The sequence below is a fragment of the Lynx canadensis genome, chromosome X, assembly GCF_007474595.2.
Source record: "Lynx canadensis isolate LIC74 chromosome X, mLynCan4.pri.v2, whole genome shotgun sequence".
NCBI classification, from domain to species: Eukaryota; Metazoa; Chordata; class Mammalia; order Carnivora; family Felidae; genus Lynx; species Lynx canadensis.
Window position 1 is genome coordinate 62,961,126 of NC_044321.2, and position 25,973 is coordinate 62,987,098.

Sequence of the window (25,973 nt, forward strand, 5' to 3'; positions counted from 1 at the left end):
CTTAAAAGTCAAGAAACCTGGGTCTAAGTGGCAGCTTTATCATTAATTCACTGTGAAACATGAATCAGGTCCTTCTCTCTTAACTTATTAATCTTTAAATGAGAACTTAGACTACATCATGACTCCTACTGCATTCAGCTCTGAAAGTATTATTGAGCAATTTGGAGTGGAATTTAACAATGTTCTTATAGGAGCATAAGTTGGATTCTCATCGAGGTAAATTTCCTTGACCTAAATAAGAAAGATAAGTATAGACTAGGTCAGGAAACTTCACCACCAGGTAGTTTTTCAAAATATATAGATTGGCTCCTATGTGTTCTATCTGAGACAGCCAGCTGAAACCTCAAGACTGATCTGTCTGTACCCAAACTTTATTTGGTGGAAGAAGACAGGAGAAAAATGAGGATAATAAAATGTGATCCTGTACAAAGAAGCAAAATTTACGAGTTTTTAGAAATTTGCAAAATACTGTCACTTCTGTAATTATTGAAATCTTTCCATTCTTAGAGATACAGCCCAAACTCTCATTCTCCTGAAGACTTGCTTGACTTGCATCCTGAAATTCCATTTCTTATCCCAGCCCTCCTGGATCCCTGACGTCCTCTGTAATATTTTACAGAGGTAGAAATAACATTTTTAGGCCCTTATGACATGTATGCTGCCTTATAATTTAGGCAATTAGATAATGTCTTAATTGCTTAACTAGATTCTAAAAAGTTTCTGGGAAGCAGTATCCTTTCCTTTACCATCAGCTCTCTTGTACTCTTTTCCTTTTCTCTTTTCAGCTATATTTGATCTACTGGTCTGCATTTGGCAGTTATTCAGTAAGTGTTTGCTGAATGGAGCTAAGGTTGTGTGAATGGAGAGAGCATCACAATAAACTCTGGACACAACAAACACAAGTAGGACAATTTTCTTTAAATAAACACAGAATTAATGCCACATTCTTCCAGACTGTGGGTACAGAATAAAAGGATACAGAAGGGGCAATGAATTGTGATCTCTTGTCAATATAGCTGACCTAATGAAAATTTAGATTAATTTACCCTTTCCCCTATATTTTCTCCACTTATTCAGAACTACACTCAACATAGCTTAGTGCAAAATCATTAAAGATTGGCAACTCAGTTTTCATTCCCTGGAATCTATTCAATTTTCTTTTATATCTTGCTCTCATTATGAATTTTTATCTTTCCAATCCTAATAAATTTATTCACACCAAGGTTTTCAACTAAGTATATTTCTAAGAGTGTCAAGATTTGAAAATCAACACTTCAGGAAGAAAGGAATGCTTACCCCCAAAGAATTTGTTTTTCAGGCATTAGAGAAAAAAATATTTTGAGGTAAAGAGTCCTACAGATGCTTCCCAATGCTTCCTATAATATGCCATACAGATATGTCCTGGAATAAAACTGGATTTGCATTAATATACTTCTTTCTCCCATGGTACATGTGAAAATTTCCTTTGCTCTGATCTAAAATACTATGCAAGTCTTGGAGATTGCCTTCAGCTGCCCCTTGTCCATTTCACAGGTGTACTGCTGCAGGTAGAATATGTTAGGCATCTAATACAGTGTAGTCCTAGGCTCTGGGGCTCTGAAGGTGCTTGGAACACCATCTTCAACGGGTTGTGGCTACAGGTCTGGGCTACAGAAAACCAGCCTCTTTTCACCCAATTATTCCTAACCACTGTGAGGAAATGAAGGTTTACTTATACTTCCTGGCAGAGGACTCTGAGGGGAATGGGGAGTGGGTGGACAGGAAGTGTGAGGTGAGTTATGTATCTTTAAGTTTTTCTTAAGGAGTAGAGTATTTATTTTAATATCAGGGGTTTAAATGTCTGTATATCTAAGAATACTCTAGGCAGAGGTCATTCCCACTTTGAACTCTCCTATTGGGAGCTACCTAAGGGTCAATCTTAGGTAAGGAGTGTCCACTTTGGTACCTGAACACAACAATTGAGGGGCTTAGAGAAAGGATCACGATGAAGATTGTAGTGGTCCACTATGAAAGGGGCCAGAGGGCACATAGTTTCTACAAAAGACTCCATAAACAAATAACCACACATTGTCACAAACTCAAAGCTAAGTGCAACCACAGGATTGGAAGACAATGCACTGTCGCCCTATAAATAGAAACAAAAGTTTATTTGCTTAATGTGAAGCTTTGCAGCCTGTATTTACAGCCCATAAAATAGTTCTTCATAATTAATCAGAGATAAAGAGGCAGAGAGACAGAGAGAGAGAAAAGAGAGAGAGAGAGAAGAGAGAGAGAGAACAAGCACAGGCAAGCTTGCTAGCTCAAGCTACCGCCTGGAAAACGGAAATGTTCAGTGTGCACAGAGGCTTGCATATTTCACGCTGACATCTCACTACCATGTTTTCCAACATGGTAGTGGTTAGGTAATGCTGAGAATTTTATTTCTTTCTTTTTTTTTTTACCTTTGCTATCTTCATTTTGTTTTGGCTTTATTATATTTTGTTTTATTTTTACTCTTTCTTCCCTCCTTGTCTCCCTCCTCCCTCCCTTTCTTTTCTTTCTTTTTCTTCTTTATCTTTCACTCTTTCTCTATCTCCTTTCCTTTTGTCTTTCTTTATCTCATTTTTAAGAGGTTGTGTTTTTTTGTTTGTTTGTTTGTTTGTTTTTTGGTGATGGAAAAGGATGTTGGTTTTTCTCAGAACAAGGAGCTGGAATTGAGGTACAGATCAATAGCATCCTTGTTGAAGTGGCTGTCACTTGAATTCTTTGGAAATCATTGGAGAAAACAGAAAGAAACTGAAACGGTAGGCTCCAGTTTTTAATGAATTAGATCTTATCTGTATCTTTTACCATTAATATCTAGAACTGTTTTCTTCACACCAAGTTCTGGGTAATCTGTCAGATCTAAGGGTGGTATGGATATCATGAACCTGGACCATCCTTGTATGTCATTTCCTTAGTATTTGCACAAACAAAATAATTATACACTTGACTGCTTAATATGGGAAGGGGGAGGTAACTTTTAATGGGGAGAAATTTAAGTTTGACATGGAGAGGTTTTTTTCTAATGTGTTTCACTCAATTGATATTGAATAAAGCCCTGTGAACATTTGTAATTTAAGCAACTCTATATTAAGTAGAGTTACTTGCAGAATATGCAGGATGTTTTTTATCTACTCTTAGTTATAACTTTTTGTAGGTGATAGTTTCTCTGATAAATGATTTAAATGGTTAGATTTCTGTTATTTTCAAATGAGCTATGATTAAAAAATAAGAACTATAATGTCTCAGGACATTTACCAACATGAATACATATTCTTATCAGCTTGTAAAAGTTATATATTTTACTGTAAAAGTGAATTGTAATTAATGTTAAGTGTAAAGATTCTGCTTTCAAAGAAAGCACTCCAGAACAACAACACAACAACAACAATAACAAACAACAACAACAAAACATGTTTATAATGAGAGAGGAGAAATAAGAAAAGAGACTTATTTACTCTGTTTCTCATACATAAGCTTTATCTATCAGAATAATCAGTACATTACAATCAATAATGGGTTAAATGATTTAGATTAAATTTACATTTTTAGATACTCATCATCACATATTTTGACAAAATGTAAGTAAAATTGTTTTCTGGTTTGCGTGTTGCTTTTCTTTTATGCTCAAGTAGAAAATATTTAGGAAGGCACCTTCTAACTTTAAACCCAATGATAAGGCTATCAGTAGCATGTAACTTCTAGAAGCTGCATTTAGAGATTTTAAAAAAGGAAAGGATGTATGTCCATGGTGCAACATGACCCAAGATAAAAATCTGAAATGATTTTCTGCTCCTTCCTTTCTCTACTGTCAACAGTGGTGTCCTTGGACTTCGTTTTGTTTTTTAATTTCTTTTTCATGGACTTTATTTTATACTGCTCTAATCTTTCCAGGGAAGTAAAAAAGTTATAATTTTATTCAACTAGAGCTAAATTTGTTAGAGAGCTTTGGGTCATTCAGCAAGGAGTATTTCTTTCAGGCAGCTGCTGTAAATATCAGGTATTGTGGCAAAGGCATTAATCTTATAGATGGGATTCAAGTTTTTCATCCCAAGGAAAGATTCCACCAGCCACATTAGTAAATATTTGGATCACATGAAAGTCATCCTCCAGGAACTTTGTATCAGAGGGGGTATTTTTTTTATTATAGAAAATATTCTTTGTACTTGTAAACACATGTAGCTCTCTCTTACTGTATGTTTGCAATAGTTACATTTCTGTGAGACAGGAATCATTTAAAATACCAATTCTGTGTGGGCTGGTACAGTATGGTACAGAATATTGTAAAGGTGAATAAATACAAAGTGGGACATTGATTCCTCCAAAAATCTCACTGAATTTTCACCTAGAGACCCTTAGGAATGAATGAACTCAATTTTCCCCCTGTGTACTAGGTAAGTGAAATGAAAAGTAGAAAGAAGCATGCTTTATACCTTCCTTTTATAGACACTATTAGCACCAATCAGATGCTCAGAACTGAAAAGGAAATTAAACTCTTTCTTCTGACCCTTGCCTAATCCTGAAAGAAAGAACTACAGATAGTGCTGTTTCCCTTGCCCATTAAAGTTACATCCCAAAAGCCTTTGTCTTGTGACATAGGTCTAGAGAATCAGTCTGCAGACCACGAGTTAAAGGAAATTATTAGAAATGGATTCAAAACCTGTCACTTACAGGAGCAATGGAAAAACACCTAAGACTCTTTTATGCTTTGAAAAGTGACACAGATTGACAGTTTGCATTTTAAAGCTGGAAAAGCTGAGATTCAGAGAATTGAAGTGACCGAACCAAGTACCTCTGTGAGTCTATGACAGAGAAAAGACTGCAACTTAGGTCTCTGATACCTCATCAGTGCTCATTTTACTTTTTTATTACTGCTGAATAAGGCTTAAGGATTAAGAGACATATATTAATCATTGGGAAATGTTAAAGATGTCCTTTTGAAATCACTCAAGAATGAAGGGGCACACTTCAGGCTTCATCCCAAGGGCCCTGATAATTTAGCAAATTTTGCTTTGCTGGGCTTTACTATGGTTTTCTTGCAAGAATAGGAGAAAATTGTTCTATTGTTCCCACAGAAAAAACCCAAAATTAAAATGAATATAAACAAAATGATATAATAAACATTAACACAGACCCATGTACTGGATGCTTTTGTGCATTATCATGTGCCAGTGCAACAGTTTGGGAAAGCTATAAAACATCAGAAAGTACTCAGGAAGTTCTGAGGTCTAGGATATTCCAAATTTGAGAAAGGAGTAAAGATTACAGGGTAAAAATAAAGGTAAAACAGCCTTAGAATAAAGTGTGAGGAAGTTAATATTATAATAATTGGTAGTATGTGAATACAGAAAAGGGTATAGTCATTAGTGCCTTGATTATTACTGCTTATCATATAACAGCATAATATCTGGGACTTGAAAATTAAAGTGGGTTTTCTTGGTATAGTCATTGAAAGATAATCCATAGAGGAGAGTGTGCTTCAGAGGAATAACTTTTACTTGTAGCAATGACTGCCTTAGTATCAGCCAGAAATCAAGATGCAGAGTTCCTGAGAAATCATCAGAAGTACAGGAATTTAACCAAATCAAGTCTGGGGATGGTACAGGCCAAGAAATTCACTAAATCTAACTAGCTAGTGAGGAAACAAAGTTTAAACCATTGGCCATGATCGGCAGGTGGATCATGAAAGCATGATTGAGGCCCAGAACATGAGCCAATGCTGTCCATTTGGGCTCAAATGTATCTTGGACAGCATAATTACTATCTCACTAGGTACCTTAAAATATATGCAATGTAAGTCATGAACTCAAAAAAGCCCTTCAATTCCTTCCTTACTTCTTGAAAAATATATTCGTTTCTTCCGAAAGCTTTTGCTCAATGCCACACTACGAAAGGGAATGGTAAGGCTTCTTCCACATTCTCAGAAGCAGAAGAGAGCATGTTAATTTAGTTATAATTATAGTTACACAGTTAAAACTCTTTTCAGCTTTACTTGGTAGATCTATTCATGATATTCTCATAAGCTAATAACATATTTACCAGATATTTCTTTTTTAAATGTTTTTTTTTAAATTCCAAGTTACCTAAGATATAGTATAGTATTAGTTGCAGGTATTAAAGTTAGTGATCCAACACCTCCATACAACACTCCATGCTCATCACAAGTGCACTCCTTAATTACCATCAGCTATTTAACTCATTCCTCCACCCACCTCCCCTTGTGTAACCATCACTTTGTTCTCTATAGTCAAGAGTCTAATCCTTAGTATGTCTCCCTCTATTTTTCCCTATGCTCCTTTGTTTTGTTTCTTAAATTCCACTTATGAGTGAAAACATACAGTATTTGTCTTTTGCTGATTGACTTATTTCACTTAGCAGTAATAATCCCAAATTCCTTTCAATTTCATTGTGAATGACAGATTTCATTCTTTGATGGCTGAGTAATATTCCATTATATATATGAAAATATAATGGTGTGATATATAGCACTACATCTTCTTTATCCATTCATCAGTCAATGGACACTTGACTGAATATACGGATATGTATATGTATATGTATATGTATATGTATATGTAGATTGATTTGGGTAGTATAGACATTTAACAATGTTTGTATTCCAATCTATGAGCATGGCATGTCTTTCCAGGTTTTTGTGTTGTCTTCAATTTCTTTCATAGTTTTTTCATAGTTTTCTTTTTATAGTTTTTAGAGTACACGTTTTCCCCCTTTTTTACCAGATATTTCTCATAGGTGAATGACTTATTTTTATATGCTAAAATAATTCTTACACTTTAATTTATAGGATAACATTAATGATACTTATTTACTGTTTGGAATATCTACTCATTTTTAGGTGATACAAGGTGACCTGTGAGTTGGTTCTTTCTTTTTTCAAGTTTATTATTAATTTTGAGAGAGAGTGAGCACATATGCAAGTGGGGGGAAGAAAAGAGAGATAGAGGGAGAGAGAGAGATGAGAGAGAGAGAGAGAGAGAATCCCAAGCATGCTCCACACTTCCAGGTAGAGCATGACGCAGGGCTCAAACTTACAAACTGTGAGATTCATGACCTGAGCCAAAATCAAGAGTCTGATGTTTAACTGACTGAGACAACCAGGCACCCCAAGTCTTTAAAACTGAAAATCTGTTACGCTGAAGTGTTCCCTCTATTTTGAGTGTGTCAGACCAAATGGTGTGCCAGAAAATAAATGACATCTAAAAGATCAATTGATTTATTATTTATCAAATGTGTTTTTTTTTCAACAGCCATTTAATTCCAAACCTCCAGAAGGGAAATGTTTTCTTGACCATTTGTGGTTGATGTCACATCAATATGTTAAATAGAGACACCTGATTACAAAGGTGAAATAAAATAGCAAGACAGTGACTACAAACTATAGAAAAAATTTTGTTTTAAATTAAGCTTCACAATTTATGACTTCAAGTTATATTACAACCTTAATGATCATACAGTATTGTGCTGCACAAAAATAGACACATCAATCAATGGAAAAGGATAGAAAACCAGAAATTAACCCACAACTATATGGTCAATTAAATTTCAACAAAGGCTGGAAAAAATATCCAATGGGAAAAAGAGAGTTTCTCAAAAATTGGTGTTGGGAAAAATGAACACCAACGTGCAAAAAAAAAAAAACAAAGAAAAGAAAAGAAAACTGGACCACTTTTTTACACCATACACAAAACTAAATTCAAAATGGATTAATACCCTGAATGTGGTGACTTGAAATCATGAAGTTTTTAGGAGATCACACAGGCAGTAACCGCTTTGATATTGGCCCATAGCAACTTCTTTCTAGATTATATCCTCCCGAGGACAAAGGAGACAAAAGCAAAAATAAACTTCTGGGACTTCATAAAAATAAAAGCTGCTGCACAGCAAAGGAAACAATCATGAAAACCTAAAGGGAACCTAAAGAATGAGAAAAGATATTGCAAAATGGACATATCTGATTAAAGGTTTACTATCCAAAATATATAAAGAAATTATAAAACTAAACCCTACAAAATAGAATAATCCAATTAAAAATGAGCAGAAGACATGAATAGACATTTTTCCAAAGAAGGACATACAGGTGGCCAACAGTCACATGAAAAAAATGCTCAACATCATTGATCATCAGGGAATAGAAATCAAAACTACAATGAGATATCATGTCAGACCTGTCAGAATGGCTAAATTCAACAACACAAGAAACAACAGGCATTGGGAAGGATGTGGAGAAAGGGGATCTCTTTTGGTAAGAAGGCAAACTGGTGCAGCCACTCTGGAAAATAGCATGGAAGTTCCTCAAAAAGTTAAAAATAGAACTACCCTATGATCGACCTATTGAACTACTAAGTATTTACCTCAAGAATACAAAACTACTAATTCAAAGGGATACACGCACCCTGATGTCTATAGCAGCATTATCTACAATAGAAAAATTATGGAAACAACACAAGTGTCCAGTGACTGATGAATGTTAAAAGTGAATGTACACACCACACACACACACAACACCATATGTATATGTAATGGAATATTAGTCATAAAAAAAGAATGAATCTTGCCACTTGCAATGATGTGGATGGAATTTAAGAGTATTATGCTTAGGAAATCAGTCAGAGAAAAGAAAAATACCACATGATTTATTCATATGTGGAATTTAAGAAACAAAAAAAATGAGAAACTGACTCGTGTAGAGAACAAACTGATGGTTATCAGAGGGGAGGTGGATGGTGGGATGGGTTTAAAATAGGTCATGGGGATTAATATGTACCAATTTCAAATTGGTTATTCTTTTCTTATATTGAAGCCATGTGAACTAAGAAGTAGGGGGGAGTAAAACAGATAAAATAGGGAATAAAGTAGATTAAAAATGGGGATCATAGAAAGCATAGATAAATACTTTCTCTTCAACCAATATTTACTGTGTTTACTATTTTCAAGTGTAGTATGGTTAATAATTGGAGTTTTTTTTCCATAGGACCAAGGCTTTGTAGTTACAGGATGACTGTCACAGGTTCAGAATACAATATATGCTATATTACAGAGAGAATTAATGAAATCTAATTCACATACTTAAGTTTAGGAGCTCATGGTTGTAACCAACTGACCCAACATCAACAGAACTCTGAGAAACTAACTAACTAGCTAACTAACTAACTAACAGGTACAAGGTTTTAGGATAGTCTGTCTCGTGATTATGTGGGTATTCCCCACACTCCTCCTGCTCTCTATACCCCACCCTCCATGTCTATGCTTTCTTATCTAAGAGGAAGTAGAGGAAGAACCTTGAGACATGCTCCCTGAACTCTGTTCTAAATTATATTTTCGGCAAGCACGAATCAGAAATTTGAGCTTTAGATTGTACTCTTTTGGGACTGGTTAGGGGTATCAACCTGAACAAAGGAGTAAACTTCTTCATTTTTTCAGTTTCACTATTTGTGAGAATAGTATGATTGAGGGCACCTCTCTTCAGGGGTATTAATCACCATGCAAATACCTAATAGATACTTCTAATTACTTTGTTTAGAATTCTTCCGTAAAATTTGCAAAATGTCATGTGCAATTGGATTGAAATTATACTGGAAAAGTAAGGTTACACCTGCCTTCCACCTGTCAGATTTCTTTCAGCACATGGAAACATTATGCTTGGTCAAACTTCAACCTTAAATTATTTATAAGGAACATAACTGTTATAAGGTTAAAGATGAAAAAATAAGAAATAGAAATATGAGTTTATGGTTTAATAAAATAACTGCTTTTAGAAAGGCCATATGGAATGACCCAACCACATTAAAAACTATGCTGGGTTTGTACCCTACATATATGGCAGCTTTCTATAGAGCTTAGTACTTGACTTGCTCAATTTAGCAATCAATTTTATTCAATTTCTCTCTCATTTTGTGTATTGTGTTGCTGCTGACAGTCCACAAGTTTTCAAGTAGAGAGGCATGTCTTCTTTTTCTCTCCAGCATGGTAACTTGATTACAATGAGGTATTGCTCATCTCGTCACTTAATTCTTTTTCCCTAGACTGATAATGTAGCAAATTGTAGCAGCAGGAAAGGACTGGACAAAAAGAACATTTTGTCCCATTTTCGTTACTTATCCAGCCTTGCATGCCAGTGAAAATGGATGTCTGTATGTCTGTGTTTCTGTATGTAGGAATGGGGATAAAAGAGAGATGGAAGAGACAGGAATAGGTGTTGATTTTTTTTCTGCATGTAGTAAGAACACTGGTTCTTATTGCATTGAAGAAACAAAATGAAGGACATGTGTTTCAATGATTTACACACTGGTGCTATTTAAAGATTGACAGCCCTTAATAAAGTAAACAAAGCTTACATCCAAATGGTCTGACTATATGAGGACCTAAAGTATCCACTAATATATTAGAGAGTGTAGAGTTGGAAGTGTGATGTGGATAAAAGAACCCAAAGCTTTTTAACTAAAATGTACGTTCTAGTAGTGGCTTTGCCATTAAGTTGTTATGTAACTAAGAAGGGATACCTTACTTTCTCTAGCCCTCAGTTACTTGTTCTTAACAACAAAGCATTAATATAGATTAATAGGTTATTAATAAATAATTCTAAATTTAATATTTTAAAAAAATATTCAATCACTTCTACCAGCAATTGAAAAAAATATATAATAAGGCTTATTGAATTGTCAGCATACTGACAAAGAAAAAAAAAAAAAAGAAAAACTGCGTACTGCTCCAGATGCTCAAGACGATTGTGTTGACTGAACTTGTTGAATTATTTACTCCATGTGTAGGCTGATGAGAAAGTTTAGTGTAATATATGAAGGGTACAAATTGTTTAAAACCTCTCCCTTACTCTCCTCCCTTGGTACCGTCCTCCGTTTTTCTTGGATCTGTGATGGTTCCCATGAATTATTTAAAACAAGACTACTGGGGCACCTGGGTGGCTCAGTCAGTTAGGTGTGTGACTTAGCTCAGGTCATGATCTATGGTTCATGGGTTTGAGCCCTGTGTCAGGCTCTGTGCTGACAGCTCAGAGCCTGGAGCCTGCTTGGATTCTGTCTCCCTCTCTCTCTGCCCCTCTCCAACTCGTTCTCTCTCTCTCTCTCTCCCTCTCAAAATAAATAAACATTAAAAAATTATAAAAACATAAGACTCCTGGGAAAGTGCCTGCATGGTCTCAGTGAAGTTTTGTGCATAATATCTTCTACTTCTTGGTCATGGATACATTAGCTTAAATCCACTGATAAAATCTCAGTCTTTTTGAGCTTAAAAAAATAGAGACACTGTCTTTATTTCGCTTAGCATTATATCTTCTAGGTCAGTTAATGTTGTTGCAAATGGTAAGATCACATTATTTTTTATGGATGAGTAATATCGCTTTCTATACCTTTTTTAATCCATTTACTAAGGATAGGCACTTGGGTTGCTTTCATATCTTGGCTATTGTAAATAATGCTGCAATAAACATAGGGGTATATATATCTTTTAGAATTAGTGTTTTCATTTCTTGGGCAAATACCCAGTAGTGGAATTATTGAATCTATTGTAATTATATTTTTAACTATTTCAAGGAATTTCCACACTTTTTTTCACAGTGGCTGCACCAATTGCAGTCCCACCAACAGTGCTCAAGTGTTTATTTTTCTTCACATCATCACCAACACTTGTTATTTATTGTACTTTTGAGTTTAGCCATTCTGACATGTGTAAGGTGATATCTCATTGTGGTTGTGATATATATTTCCCTGATGATTAATGATGTTGAGCATCTTTCCATGTGTCTGCTGGTCATCTGTATGTCTTCTTTGGAAAAAAGTTTTAGGTCCTCTGCCCATTTTTAACCAGATCGTTTTTTGTGTGTTGAGTTGTATAGGTCCTTTATATATTTTGGAAATAACCCATTATTATTCTATCATTTTCAATTTTTTTCAACGTTTTTTTATTTATTTTTGGGACAGAGAGAGACAGAGCATGAACGGGGGAGGTGCAGAGAGAGAGGGAGGACACAGAATCGGAAACAGGCTCCAGGCTCCGAGCCATCAGCCCAGAGCCTGACGCGGGGCTCGAACTCACGGACCGCGAGATCGTGACCTGGCTGAAGTCGGACGCTTAACCGACTGCGCCACCCAGGCGCCCCTATTCTATCATTTTCAAATAACTTTCTCCTTTCAGTAGGTTGCTTTTTGTTTTGTTGATGGTTTCCTTCACTGTGTGCAAGTCTTGTATTTTGGTGTAGCCCCAACAATTTAACTTGCTTTTGTTTTCACTTGCCAGATGAAACATACCTAGGAAAATGTTGTTATGGCCCATGTCAAAGAAATTACTGTCTATGTTTCTTCAAGGAATGTTATGGTTTCAGGTCTCACATTTAGGTCTTTAATCCATTTTGAGTTCATTTTTGTATATAGTGTAAGGAAGTCGTCCAAATTCATTCTTTTTCATGTAGCTGTCCAGGTTTCTCAACACCATATCTTTCCAATATATATTCTTCTCTCCTTTGTCATAGCTTAATTAATAATAATGTGTGGATTTGTTTCTGGGCTGTGTATTCTACTCCACTTATCTCTATCTATTTTTGTCCCAGTACCATGTTGTTTTGATTATTGCAGCTTCCTAGTGTATCTTAAAATCTGGGATTGTGATATCTACAGTTTTATTCTTCTTTTTCAAGATTGTTTTGGATATTTGGGGTCTTTATTGGTTCCATGTCCAATTTTAGCATTATTTGTTCTAGTTCTGTGAAAAATACTGCTGGTATTTTTTATAGGAAGCGCATTATATGTATATATTTCTTTGGGTAGTATGGACATTTTAACAATATTTATTCTCCCAATCGGTGAGCAAGAAATATCTTTCCATTTCATTGTGTCATTTTAAGTTTCTTTCATCAGTATTTTATAGTTTTAGAGTACATATTTCACCTTCTTGGTTAAATTTGTTCCTCGGTGTTCTATTATTTTTGATGCAATTGCAATTGGGACTGTTTTCTTAATTATCTTTCTTCTACTTCATTATTAGTGTACAGAAATGCAAAGATTTCTTTATATTAATTTTGTTTCCTGCAAATTTGCTGAATTCATTTATCAGTTCTAGCAGTTTTTTGGTAGTATCTTTAGGGTTTTCTATATAGAGTATCATATCATCTGCAAATAGTGCCAGTTTTTTTATTTATTTTATTTTATTTTTAACATTTGTTTATTTTGGGGACATAGAGAGACAGAGCATGAAGGGGGGAGGGTCAGAGAGCGAGAGGAAGACACAGAATCTGAAACAGGATCCAGGCTCTGATACTGTCAGCACTGAGCCTGACGCCGGGCTCGAACTCACAGACTGTGAGATCATGACCTGAGCCAAAGTCGGACGCTTAACCGAAGTGAGCCACCCAGGCGCCCCAATAGTGACAGTTTTACTTCTTCCTTACCAATTTGGATGCCTTTTTTTTTCCCTTTTCTGATTACTGTGGATAGATTTCAAGTACTATGTTGAATAAAAGTGGCGAGAATGGATATTCCTTGTTTTGTTCCAAATATTAGAAAAAAAAAAACTCTCAGTTTTTCCCCATAGGTATGATGTTAGCTGTAGTTTTCATTATATGGCTTTCGTTATGTTGAGGTATGTTCCCTCTAAGCTTACTTTGTTGAGGGTTTTTTTTTTTTCAACGTTTTATTTATTTTGGGGACAGAGAGAGACAGAGCATGAACGGGGGAGGGGCAGAGAGAGAGAGGGAGACACAGAATGGGAAACAGGCTCCAGGCTCCGAGCCATTAGCCCAGAGCCTGACGCGGGGCTCGAACCCACGGACCGCGAGATCGTGACCTGGCTGAAGTCGGACGCTTAAACCGACTGCGCCACCCAGGCGCCCCTGTTGAGGGTTTTTATCGCGAACGGATGCTGTACTTTGTCAATGCTTTGTCTGCATGTATTGAGTTGAACATATGGCTTTTATCCTTTCTCCTGTTAATGTGGTGTATCTAATTGATTGATCTGAGAATATCAAAACACACTTGTATCTCTAAAGTAAATCCCCTGATGAGGAGTGACGTTGAGCATCTTTTCATGTGCCTGGGAAGGAAAAAAAAAAAAGTTAGAGAGGGAGAGAGCCAAACCATAAGAGACTCTTAAAAACAGAATAAACTGAGGGTTGATGGGAGGGTGGGAAGGAGGGGGGTGGGTGATGGGCATTGAGGAGGGCACCTGTTGGGCTGAGCACTGGGTGTTGTATGGAAACCAATTTGACAATAAATTCATATTAAAAAAAGTAAATCCCACTTGATCATGGTGACTGATTTTTAGCAAATATTTATTTATTTATTTGGAGAACACAAGTGGGGGAGGGGCACAGAAAGGGGCACAGAGGATCTGAAGCAGGCTCTGTGCTGACATACTGACAGCAGTGAGCTCGATGTGGTACTTGAACTCATGAACCACAAGATCATGACCTTAGCTGAAGTCAGATACTTAACCAACTGGGCCACCCAGGTGACCTAGTGACTTTTTAAAAGGTATTATTGGACTTGGTTTGCTAATATTATGTTGGAGATTTTTTCATCTAGGCTCATTAAAGATATTGGTCTGTAGTTTTATGTAGTGTATTTAACTGTTTTTAGTATTAGGGCAATGCTAGCCTTATAGAATGAATTTGGAAGCTTTCTTTCCTCTTCTATTTTTCGAAATGCTCTGAGAAGTATAGGTAGTAACTCTTCTTTTAATGTTTGGTAGAATTCACCATGAAGGCATCTGTTCCTGGACTTTGTCTGCTGGGAGTTTATGATTACTGAGTCCATTTCATTGCTAGTAATCTGTCTTTTCATTTTTTATTACTTCCTGATTCTATTTAGAAGCATTATTATTTGCATGGATTTATACATTTCTTCTAGGTTGTACAATTTTTTGGCATACATTTTTTTGTCATGTCAATACAAATTCTTTCCATTTCTCTGGTGTCAGTTGCTATTTCTCTTTCTTCATCTGATTTTATTTATTTGCCTTTTTGTGCCTGGCTAAAGGTTTAACAATTTTTTTTCAGTCTTTTCAAAGAAACAGTTACTAGTTTTATTGATCTGTTTTTTTGTTTTGTTTTGTTTTTTGTTTTTTGTTTTTTTAGGCTCCATGTCATTTCTTTCTATTCTAATCATTATTTTTACCTTCCTTCTACTGGCTTTCGGCTTTGATTTTTTTTATTTTTCTAGCACATTTAAGTGTATGTTTAGGTTATTTATTTGAAGTTGTTTTTATTCCTTAGGTAAGCCTGTGTTATTATAATCTTTTTTCTCACAACAGCCTTTGCTGCATCCCAAAGATATTTGACTATTGTGCTTCTATTTTCATTTCTCTCCATTTGTTATTTTATTTTATCCTTGATTTCTTTAAAAAAATAATGATTATTTAATTTTGAGAGAGAGAGATAGAACATCAGCAGAGGAGGGGTAGAGAGAGAGGGAGACACAGAATCTGAAGTGCAGGACTTGAACTAATGGACCATGAGATTGTGACCTGAGCTGAAGTTGGATGCTTAACCGACTGAGCCACCCAAGTGCCCCTCTCCTTGATTTCTTGGTTGACCCATTAATGGTTGACTAGCATTTATTTAGCCTTCATGTATTTGTGTTATTTCAAGATTTTTCTTGTGGTTGATTTCTAGTTTCATACCATTGCTGTTGACAAAGAATCAAGATATGATTTTGACTTTTAAAAAAATGAGGCTTGGGGCGCCTGGGTGGCGCAGTCGGTTAAGCGTCCGACTTCAGCCAGGTCACGATCTCGCGGTCCGTGAGTTCGAGCCCCGCGTCAGGCTCTGGGCTGATGGCTCGGAGCCTGGAGCCTGTTTCCGATTCTGTGTCTCCCTCTCTCTCTCTGCCCCTCCCCCGTTCATGCTCTGTCTCTCTCTGTCCCAAAAATAAATTAAAAAAAAATGAGGCTTTTTTGTGGCCTAATATGTGATATATTCTGGAAGATGTAGCATATGCACTTGAAAAGAGTGCATTTGACTGCTTTTGAATAAAATGTTTTGAATATATATTAATTCCATATTTTCCAATGTATCATTCAAAGCTACTGTTTCCTTGTTGATTTTCTGTCTGGATGATCTATCCATTTTTTTAAGTGGAGTGTTAAAGTCCCTTATTGTATTATAGATTTTTGCTTTTATATCTGTTAATACTTGCTTTATTTCTTTGGCTGTTCCCATTCTGAGTCCATAAATATTTGCAATTGTTATATATTCTTGTTGATTATTTCATGATTACATGAAAGAATACTTTGTTTTTTTGTTACAATCTTTGTTTTAAAGTGTCCTTTGTTTTTTGTTACAATCTTTGTTTTAAAGTCTATTTTGTTTGATATAAGTACTGCTACCAGTTTTTTTTTCCCCTTCCATTTGCATGATAAATGTTTTTACATCTTTTCACTTTCAATCTGCAGATTTCTTCAGGTCTGTCATGAGTCTCTTGTATGCAGAATATAGATGGATGGTGCTTTTTTGTACATTTATTTCTCCCTGTGTCTTTGCTCCATTTAGTGCATTTATAATGAAAGTAATTATTGATAAGTATGCACTTACTGCCATTTTGTTACTTGTTTTACAGTTGTATTTTTTCTCTGTTCCTTTTTTTTTCTTGCTCTCGTCCCTTATAGTTTGATGGCTTTCTTTAGCGATATGCTTGGGTTCCTCTCAGTATACTTTTTGCAATTCCATTATAGGTTTTTTTTATTTGTGGTTACCATTAGGTTTATATACAACACCCTATGTATATAGGAATCTATATTATGTTGATGGTTGCTTAGGTTTAAAACCATCTTAAGTAAGCACTAAATTTTTACTCTACCCTCCATGTTATATGTATAGATGTCATACTGTGTATCTTTTTATTATGTGAATTAATTGACTGATTTTTGTTGATATAATTGATTTACTGCTTTTGTTCTTTAACCTCCACACTGGTTTTATAAGTGATCAATCTATTACTTTTATTATGTTTCTATGTACTTGTAAAAATTTTTCCTCTTCTAATTTTCTCCTGATTATGGCATTTTCTCTCACTCAAAGAATTTCCTTTAATGTTTCTTGTAAGGTAAGTTTAGTGGTGATGAACTCCTTTAAATTGTGTTTGTCTTGGAAACTCTTTATTAAATTCTCCTTCTATCTTGAATAGTAGCCTTGCTTGATAGAATTTTTTTTCTGCAGTTTTTTTTTCTTTTTTTACAGTTTCTTTTTTTTTTTTACAGTTTTTTTACACTTTTAAAATATCATCCCACTCCCTGAAAACATTTCTGCTGAAATATCAGCTGACAGCCTTATGGGGTTTCCCTTTTATGTAACTGTTTTTTTTTTTCTTGCTCCTTTTAAAGCTCTCTATCACTACTTTTTACCATTTTAATTATTATGTGTCTTGGTGCAAACCTCCTTGGCTTCATTTTGTTGGTAGCTCTCTGTGATTCCTGAATCTGGATGTCTGTTTCCTTCCCCACATTAGGGAATTTTCAGCTTTTTTTTTTTGTCAAATTAATTTTCCATCCTTTTATTCTCTTTCTTTTCTTTCTGGAATCCTTATAATTCCAATATTATTACAACTTATGAAGTCATTGAGTTCCCTTAACCTATTCCCATTTTTTATTAATTTTTCTTTGCCATTTAGCTTGGTTAGTTTCTATTAACTTGTCTCCCAGGTCTCTGATCTGTTTTCCTATTTCCTCTACTATATATTCTCTCTAGTGTATTTTTAAGTTCAGTTATTGAGTTCCTCATCTCTGACTGGTTCTCTCTCTCTCTCTCTCTCTCTCTCTTACATTTTCTGTCTCTTTGCTGAAGGTCTCAGGCATATTGCCAATCTCCATTCCATTTAACTCCTTTTGCTGTGATTTTTCCCTGCTCTTCTGCTTGGAACATATTCCCCTGTCTCCTCATGTTGTTTAAATTTCTGTGTTTGTTTCTGTGTATTAGGAAGTTCAGTTATGGTCTGATCTTGACAGTAATGGCCTTATGAAGATGAGGTCCTGCAGTGCACTGTAGGGCAATGTCTCTTGGTCACTGGAACCAGGTACTTCAGGGGTGTCTTCTATGTGTGTTGCATGCACCTTACTATGGTGGTTGAACTGTGTTTGCCTTAAGTCCAGTAGGCTGTAAGGGCCTACTTTGCCTGTTGTAGGCAGGTTTTTTGTCCTTGTACCTTGAAGGGGCCAGTCTAGGGTTGCTTTATTATTATACTTGGGTCAGACCAGATGCCTGCTTTTTTCTGGGGCTGCTTTTGCACTGAACTTCAGAGTGTTCTCCTTACATTGTCCCCTGAGAAGATTTACTTGATGGGTGGAACCTGCAGTCAGACCTAGATGTTTGCCTTCAGTTTGTCTCTTTGGGTTGCAGTGACCCCAAATTAAAAGGGCTTTCTCTTTGTGAAGTTTTGTTGGCAGGTGGAGCTGGCAGTCAGACAAGATATCTGTCCCCATCCCACTGCTGGGGCCATGGTTGGGTTGTGTGTGTAGTTATCTTTCCTTCTCTCCAGGGCAGGATTCACTTTGGAAGGACTACTGTTGAGTGGGTTGGACTGGATAGGCAACTATGCAGAACATGGGGATGGGGCCTGCAGTGTTTGCAAACTAGGTGAAGAGTGTTCAAGTTGGTTTCAGCAGGTATCTGGCTATTTAGGTTGGCAATGGGGAGAGAAGTCATGCCCACCAGTTATTTTGTCTTTGAAGTATTTTAAATATCCTTGTTACTTCAGCACATGTTCTGAAATTAGTAAATAAATCTCCTTCCCATATACTTCAGACACTTTTTAAACTGCTGCTTCTATGTTGTATCTTTCAGGGTGGGTTGTTTATTATACTGTCTCTTTAATAGCTGGGATTCAATTTTCCCTCGGGCTCTTCCACAGTTAAAAATGCTGATTTTGGGGGCGCCTGGGTGGCGCAGTCGGTTAAGCGTCCGACTTCAACCAGGTCATGATCTCGCGGTCCGTGGGTTCGAGCCCCGCGTCGGGCTCTGGGCTGATGGCTCAGAGCCTGGAGCCTGTTTCCGATTCTGTGTCTCCCTCTCTCTCTGCCCCTCCCCCGTTCATGCTCTGTCTCTCTCTGTCCCAAAAAAAAATAAACGTTGAAAAAAATTTTTTAAAAAAATGCTGATTTTTAAAGCACCCAGAGTTAAGCTGTTCTTAGTGTAAAAGTGCAAATTTAAGCCCCACTGTTTTTCAAAGCCAAATGTTATGAGGATTCATCTGCCCAGTGCAGGTCCCTTGTATCTGGGGTGCCTGCTGTGGGGCCTATTCCTCTTCTTTTCCATGCTTGTGGTGTCCCTCCCATGTGTGGTTACTCTGACCAGGAGTTTGGTTCATAACCACATTTCTTTCCCTACTACCATTTTTATGTGATCTCTTCTCTAGGATTAACTATGGAAAGTCTGTTTTGCCAAGCTTTGGGTTGTTGCCTGGGTTAGATGCACTGGTGTGGCTATTTGGCGTATTCCTAGGTGGAGGTAAACTTAGGATCCACTTATTCACCTTCTTCCCAGGCTAATAAAATCAAGCTTTGTACTAGTTTTAAACTGTGAGAACTCAAAGGAACTTCAGGGATAATACAGTCTAACTATTAAATTTTACAGATGAAATATTGAGGCCCAGAGATAAAAGTAATTTTTCCAAAGTTATTTCACCAATTAGTGGTAAAGTGAAGACTAGAAGCAGGTGTCCTATGTCTATGACTTGTATTTTCCCCCCTATACCCTGCTTTCTCTCAGCTTATGTGTCCTGTCTTGGGAGTTGAAAAAAAAACAGAAAGTAACCCAGAATACTTTTAGGGCATATGATTTTTCTAGAAGAAATTGATGAAGTGACCCCCACCATCTTTTTGATATCCTACATGATTCCTGTCCATGAAATATAAGTAAAAAGATTTTTTTTTTAATTTTTTTTTCAGCGTTTATTTATTTTTGGGACAGAGAGAGACAGAGCATGAACGGGGGAGGGGCAGAGAGAGAGGAAGACACAGAATCGGAAACAGGCTCCAGGCTCTGAGCCATCAGCCCAGAGCCCGACGCGGGGCTCGAACTCACAGACCGCGAGATCGTGACCTGGCTGAAGTCGGACGCTTAACCGACTGCGCCACCCAGGCGCCCCAGTAAAAAGATTTTTTTAAAAGTGCCTGAGAATATTCACCACTTTAATTAAATCTGTTTCTGTCCAGCTGGATTCGTCTGGTGATGTTTATGATTAGTCTGTAACTCTACTCAGTCACTGAATTCTGTCCCTATGAAATATTGTTCTAGTTTGTCTTCACATATCTGTCCCACTCCAGTAGTATTTGGATAGTCTTGGCTATGCCTTCACATACAACAAAGGACCAGTAGATTTCTTTCCTAGCCCCCATGACAGACTACTATGGATTCTGGGCTCCTGGGAATGCCTTTGGCTTACACTAGTCTATTTTATCCTCACTATTTTTTCTTCATCAAGTCTTTTTAAAGCATTTATTGAGAAGTCCCTGTATACCAAACATCTTATTTAGCATATGTTGGAGGCCAGAAGAAAAGGACAAATGATATGTATTGGCATCTATTATGTGCTAAGCACTGTCTTACTGGATTTTACTTGGGATATTTCAGGTAATTTTAACAATACACCCCAGGAGTATACATTATTGTACTCATTGTACAAGAGGAAGAAACTGAGGTTAGGGTAGGGAGAAGAACAGAAAGCAAGTGGTTCAAGATTTCCCAACTGAAGCTGGCATTTTAACTCTAGTCACTTTTAAAGGAGACCCCTCCCCAAGAAGCTTGGAGTCTAGATGAGAAAAGGTTCTTAAAAGGATTATATCAATACAAATTTGTTTAGGTGGAAGCTATTATGTTGGTTGCCTGCCTTCTATGTTTCCTGCCCACTCCTCTCTTTTGTAGAATTCTCTGCCAACACTTATGATATAATCTGGATTTTCTATTCTGTTCTATTGATGTATGCATCTATTTTTGTGCTAGTACCATACTATTTCGATTATTACAGCTTTGTAATATAACTTGAAGTCCAGAATTGTGATGTCTCCAGCTTTATTATTCTTTTTCAAGATTGCTTTGCCTATTCTCGGTCTTTTATGGTTCCATATAAAAGTATTATCTAAGGACAGGATCTAGCATTTGTCATTAAAATCCAAAAATGAGATCCCATATTTTAGATTAATTGCCCTCTCACTGGGATATCAAATGTCTCATAGACAGTTTTTTAGAGTAATTATTGAGAGCTACATGGGTATATTTTAGGGTAATCACTGAAAGCTAGACAATCTCTTCTGTTTGTCACTTGCATTTTAATATTTAAAATCTTAAAATTTAAATTATTTTTAACAGGATTTTATGCAGTTTCTAAAGACCTCAAATATCTGCTGAGAAGCTTCCATAATATCTGTTTCTTCTTTAACACAAAAGGTATAGATTTTGAATAATGTAGTGCAGAGAAAATGGCCTTAAGATATAAGTAAGATACAACTAACTATGGCGGAAAAAGTACTAAGCATCAAGAACAAAAAAGCTGAGCAGAAAAGCACAATGCAAAACAACAACAAAAAACAAACAAACAAACAAACAAACAACAACAACAACAACAAGAACTCTATTGTCCATTACACATGATATGGAAAGACTGAGTTTGTTTAGGGTACTGATATTCCCCAGGAAAAGCTGCCAGTTTTAAGTTCCTGGACTCCATCTTTAAAGGTGGAAGTCTGGTATTCCAAGTCTATGTGTCCTCAATAAGGAATATGTCTTGTTAAGAAGGAGGTTTGGCCCCAGCCAACAAATAGGAAAGAATTTGTAGTTTCTTTTTTCTTAAAGAAGCACTTTTTGGCAGCTCTGGAAATCACACCATATTAGGTAGCCACCTACACCCAAAATGAAAGCCAACTCTGGAGTGAGGCCGTGGAGACTGGTTTAATTTTCCACTCCACTCTTGCTCTTTTTACCAGACCTCATAAAGTTGCTTTATTCCTCCACTTTTGCAGCCTATTAATCCTGTAAAGTAGTGGATATGAAACACTCTCAAAGAGAAAATTGCAAGAAAAGGACTGCAAATGAAAACAGCCAGAAGGACTTGGTTATCTTGGATCTTAGTTTATTTTATATAAACTTGGAAGCTTTTAACTTTCCTTAATAAAAATTCTCTTTTTGTCCAAATTCTGATGTCTGGTCTGAAACTCCAGATAAGCATTTAGAAGAGTGGAGGAAAATCCCCAAAGCAATGTCAGCACTGAGAACAGGAAATACATACAGTTTTCCCACTGTAACATAACTTGCGATTTTCTCATCACATTTACAAAGTGAATAATTTCAAATATAATATTTAAAATAAAACTCAGTGAAATGGTGAGTAATTCAAACCAAAATTTAGGATACATACACCCTAGTGGTAAAAATAGGAGACACTGATAGCTAGATAGTTGGCTACATGTAAATTCTAAACTGCTCAGTGTTTTATAATATCTATCAAAAGTAATGTACTGCTTTCTCTTATATTTTAATAACGTATAAATAAAGACTTGAGACCCACTATGAACCACAAGTTAAACAGTAGTCAACAATATGAGGCTATATGCAAATTGTTTGTAAAATAGCATACCATATATGAGACATAAAGGGATTCTCTCCCATTGTATTAAGCTCTGGTCTAGATGTTCAATAAACATGGTTGAATCAAATTGAGTTCCTACTACACGAAAAGTAGCCAGGCACTTTAGGGGTAAAGGGTCATATACATCAATAAAAAAATAGTGTTTGTTGGTAATGAGCTAACAATTTTGTGGAATGAATAAGAAAGCATATTTCTAATACAAAGTGCTATAGGAGTTCACAGGTGAATATAATCATAATCAGGCAGAAGATAATGAAAGCTTTCATGAGGAAGTTGACATTTTTTTTGAAGAGTGGCCTTGGAAGATAGGCAGGATTTCAATAGGTAAAGATGGGAATATATCACTTTAAGCAGATGGAGAACTCAAGAACCCAGACAATGGAGATAGGAAAGCACAGAGAATCCCTACAAGGACCTAGTTTTGGTATGGAACTTAAGAAAAAGACTGTATTGATATTGAAATTGCCCTTTATAACTCAAGGAAGACTCTCATATTTGAAAGCTCTTGGATTTGTTTCTCTTGCGATCTTGTTAAAATATAGCTACCTTGTCTCTGTCCTTTGGAAGTTAAGAATTGTTCCATCTGGGGGCCGCCTGGGTGGCTCAGTCGGTTAAGTGTCCAACTTCAGCTCAGATCATAATCTCAGGGTTCTTGAGTTTTAGCCCCACATCAGGCCCTCGTCTGTGCTCAGCTGTCAGCACAGAGTCTGGAGTCTGCTTCAGATTCTGTGTCTCCCTCTCTGTCCCTCATCCACTTGCTCTCAAAAATAAATAAACATTAAAAATAGAATTAAAAAAAAATAATGTTCCATCTGGAAATATTCATTTTTAACATGCACTCCAGTTTTCCCAGAGACCACATTTTGAGAAACACTGCTTAAGAAAAAGGGAAAGAATAAAAATAAATACCTTTATTTTCTTTTTAATTTTTTCATGTTTATTTATTTTTTGAGAAAGAGTGTGTGAGCAGGCAAGGAGCAGAGAGAGAGGGAGATGCAGCATCCAAAACAGGCTCCAGGCTCTGAGCTGTCAGAACAGAGCCTGATGCGGGGTCAAACCCACAAACCAGGAGATTATGACCTGAGCTGAAGTCAGATGCTTAACTGACTGAACCACCCAGGGGCCCCTAAAATAAATACCTTTAAATCACATGTATAAGACCAAGTCCCTGAGAGGAACTGTATAAGAACAAACTTACATGGTTTAATGGATAGTAGACGCAAGGAAGTGGATAGTGGCTATATTACTTGTTAATTATCAGTGCAGATTTCATAGCCTCTAGGGTTGCCAATACCATTTGGTGTGACTTTGTCTCCAGGATATGAAATTATTACAAATTAGGATATCTGAGGAAAGGCCATGTGACTGGGCATGACTTACTGGTAATGTCAGATTAGGTAATGTACTCCTTGCTGTCTCTGGGTAATTAAGAGTACTACTCAGAGCAGAGTAACAAGATACACTATCTGTTGAAGAGGAAAGGGGCTTTAGATCTCAGCAAATACATTTATACCCAGCTAAATGAAAGAATTTCCTGGAAAAATGGCAACGCTCATAATAACTGCACTGTCTGTCCACACACAGTTATTTCCCCCCTTTATGAAGTTGGCTTATGAAAGAATCATAGGAGGTACCAAATATGAGAAGTTGGAAACCTAATTGGATGTGGTATCCAAGCAGAAAACCCCTCTTTAAAATAAAAATTCTATTTTAATTTTCAGTGGGGCAGAACTGGTGAATTCCCTAGGAGAATTATCCAGGCAAAGACTTTCTAAAGTATTTGCTTACTGTGCTGTAGTCAGCTCTTTACCTAGATGCAGTTGTCAGACACATTTTATGGAAATATTATAAGCTTTTTGACTTCAAGGATTTTCAAAAGTTAGAAAGAATCCCTGATATTTGCTCTGTGTACTAATAAGAATCAGGAAGAAGTTGTTTCACTCTCTTCCATCTAATATTTGTGATTACTTATGTATCATAGTGGCACAGTTGCCTCCCACACACATGTACACACCTTATTCAGCCCCACATTATTTGCAGTCACTTAAAGCACTAGGTCTGCTTTTTCTTGGCTTAGTACAGTATATATCTAACCAGAATTCTAAAATAAAGTTGGCTTTTGAGTAAGTAGTTGCCTATGACCTATGATTGGACGGTTGCTGGGCAGAACTCCACATCCGAAAATATAGTCTTCCCTTGTCACTAATAGGTCTCAAAGACCACCATTAAAAATTAGGTAATTTGGTGGTTTAATATTTTTAATAATGCACTTTCTTTTATTAAAGTACAGAAATACATTTTGATGGATAAAAGTCTAGCATCTTCATAGATAATAGTAACTTGTTCAAGGACGTCTCAGTAAAATAACACAAAAAGCTATCCCTGATATTCATTTGAGTTATGTTTTTACTGGATAAGCAAAGACATAGTATTACTGGAAAATACACTTGAACCATATCGTAAGTGAAATTTAATGAATCTTCAGGTTTGGATAAACATAAATATTCATAAATGAAAATAATATCTTCCCATGAGAACTCCATATGAAATAGTTTCTGACCTGCAGATTGCTGCGAAAGAGGACAGATTTAGTCCATTAGTTCATTTTTTGTTTCTTTTTTTCATTTTTTTCTTTTTTACTTATATCAGGAAGTAAGTAAAATTAAGGAAGAATAAGCTCCTGAAAGCAAAAAAAAAAAAAAAAAAATTGATCAAGGAGTCTGGCAAGTTTCTTCAAATAAATATCTCATTCAAAACTGGAGTCTGTTTCAGTGCCTGTTAAATATGGATTTTTTCCTGAGAAAGGAAAATCTCAAAAAAATAGTGGCATGCTCTGAAAAAAAAATGCCTCCTTCATTTTTTTTTGTATTCAACACTCTTAGATAATGGACAATTTATATTCATTATGGAACAGCTAACTAGGGCTTTTTCCATGATGGAAAACCTTTTCAGTCATCCCAGGTAACTTTCCCTATTAGAAAATAAAGGTGTTTAAACAAAGGGTAAGCATCATCAGCTCTCCCAGAGGAAGCCAGAGGAATTTTAAGGGAGGCATTCTATTCAGGAGCATTTCAAGGTTACAGGCTAGGATATACATATGAAAATGCACTAAAATGTGGGCAGTGAGGGAATGACCAAAAGGAAAAGTATAGACTTCAGAAGGGTAGTAAAGTTCCCTTTACTTAAGGAAAATGTTCTGAATATTTTAGTTGTTTCCCCTCTTTTGTGCTTATAGACTACATTGTACATTGCCTATGAACACATATTTTTTTTAATATTGTGTGGCAATTATCATTCTTCCTCACTAGAAAAATAAGGTCCAAGAAGACAGAGATCATGTACCTTGTTCCACTG

The 25,973-nt window shown here is 36.2% G+C and overlaps 1 protein-coding gene across 4 annotated transcripts in view; it reads left to right on the top strand.

Moving 5' to 3' along the window:
- Nucleotides 1-1,724: 1,724 nt before the first annotated feature.
- The window catches only part of GPR174 (G protein-coupled receptor 174), a 31,246-nt gene continuing 6,997 nt past the window's right edge, over nucleotides 1,725-25,973 (top strand). For 2 of the 4 annotated variants that reach the window (XM_032592111.1, XM_030305322.1), the window contains exon 1: nucleotides 2,573-2,783. The gene's annotated coding sequence lies outside the window, so the exon portion shown is untranslated. Of the gene's footprint in view, nucleotides 2,403-2,572; nucleotides 2,784-25,973 lie in introns of those variants that run through there. The other 2 variants (XM_032592112.1, XM_032592113.1) reach the window with 2 other exon arrangements.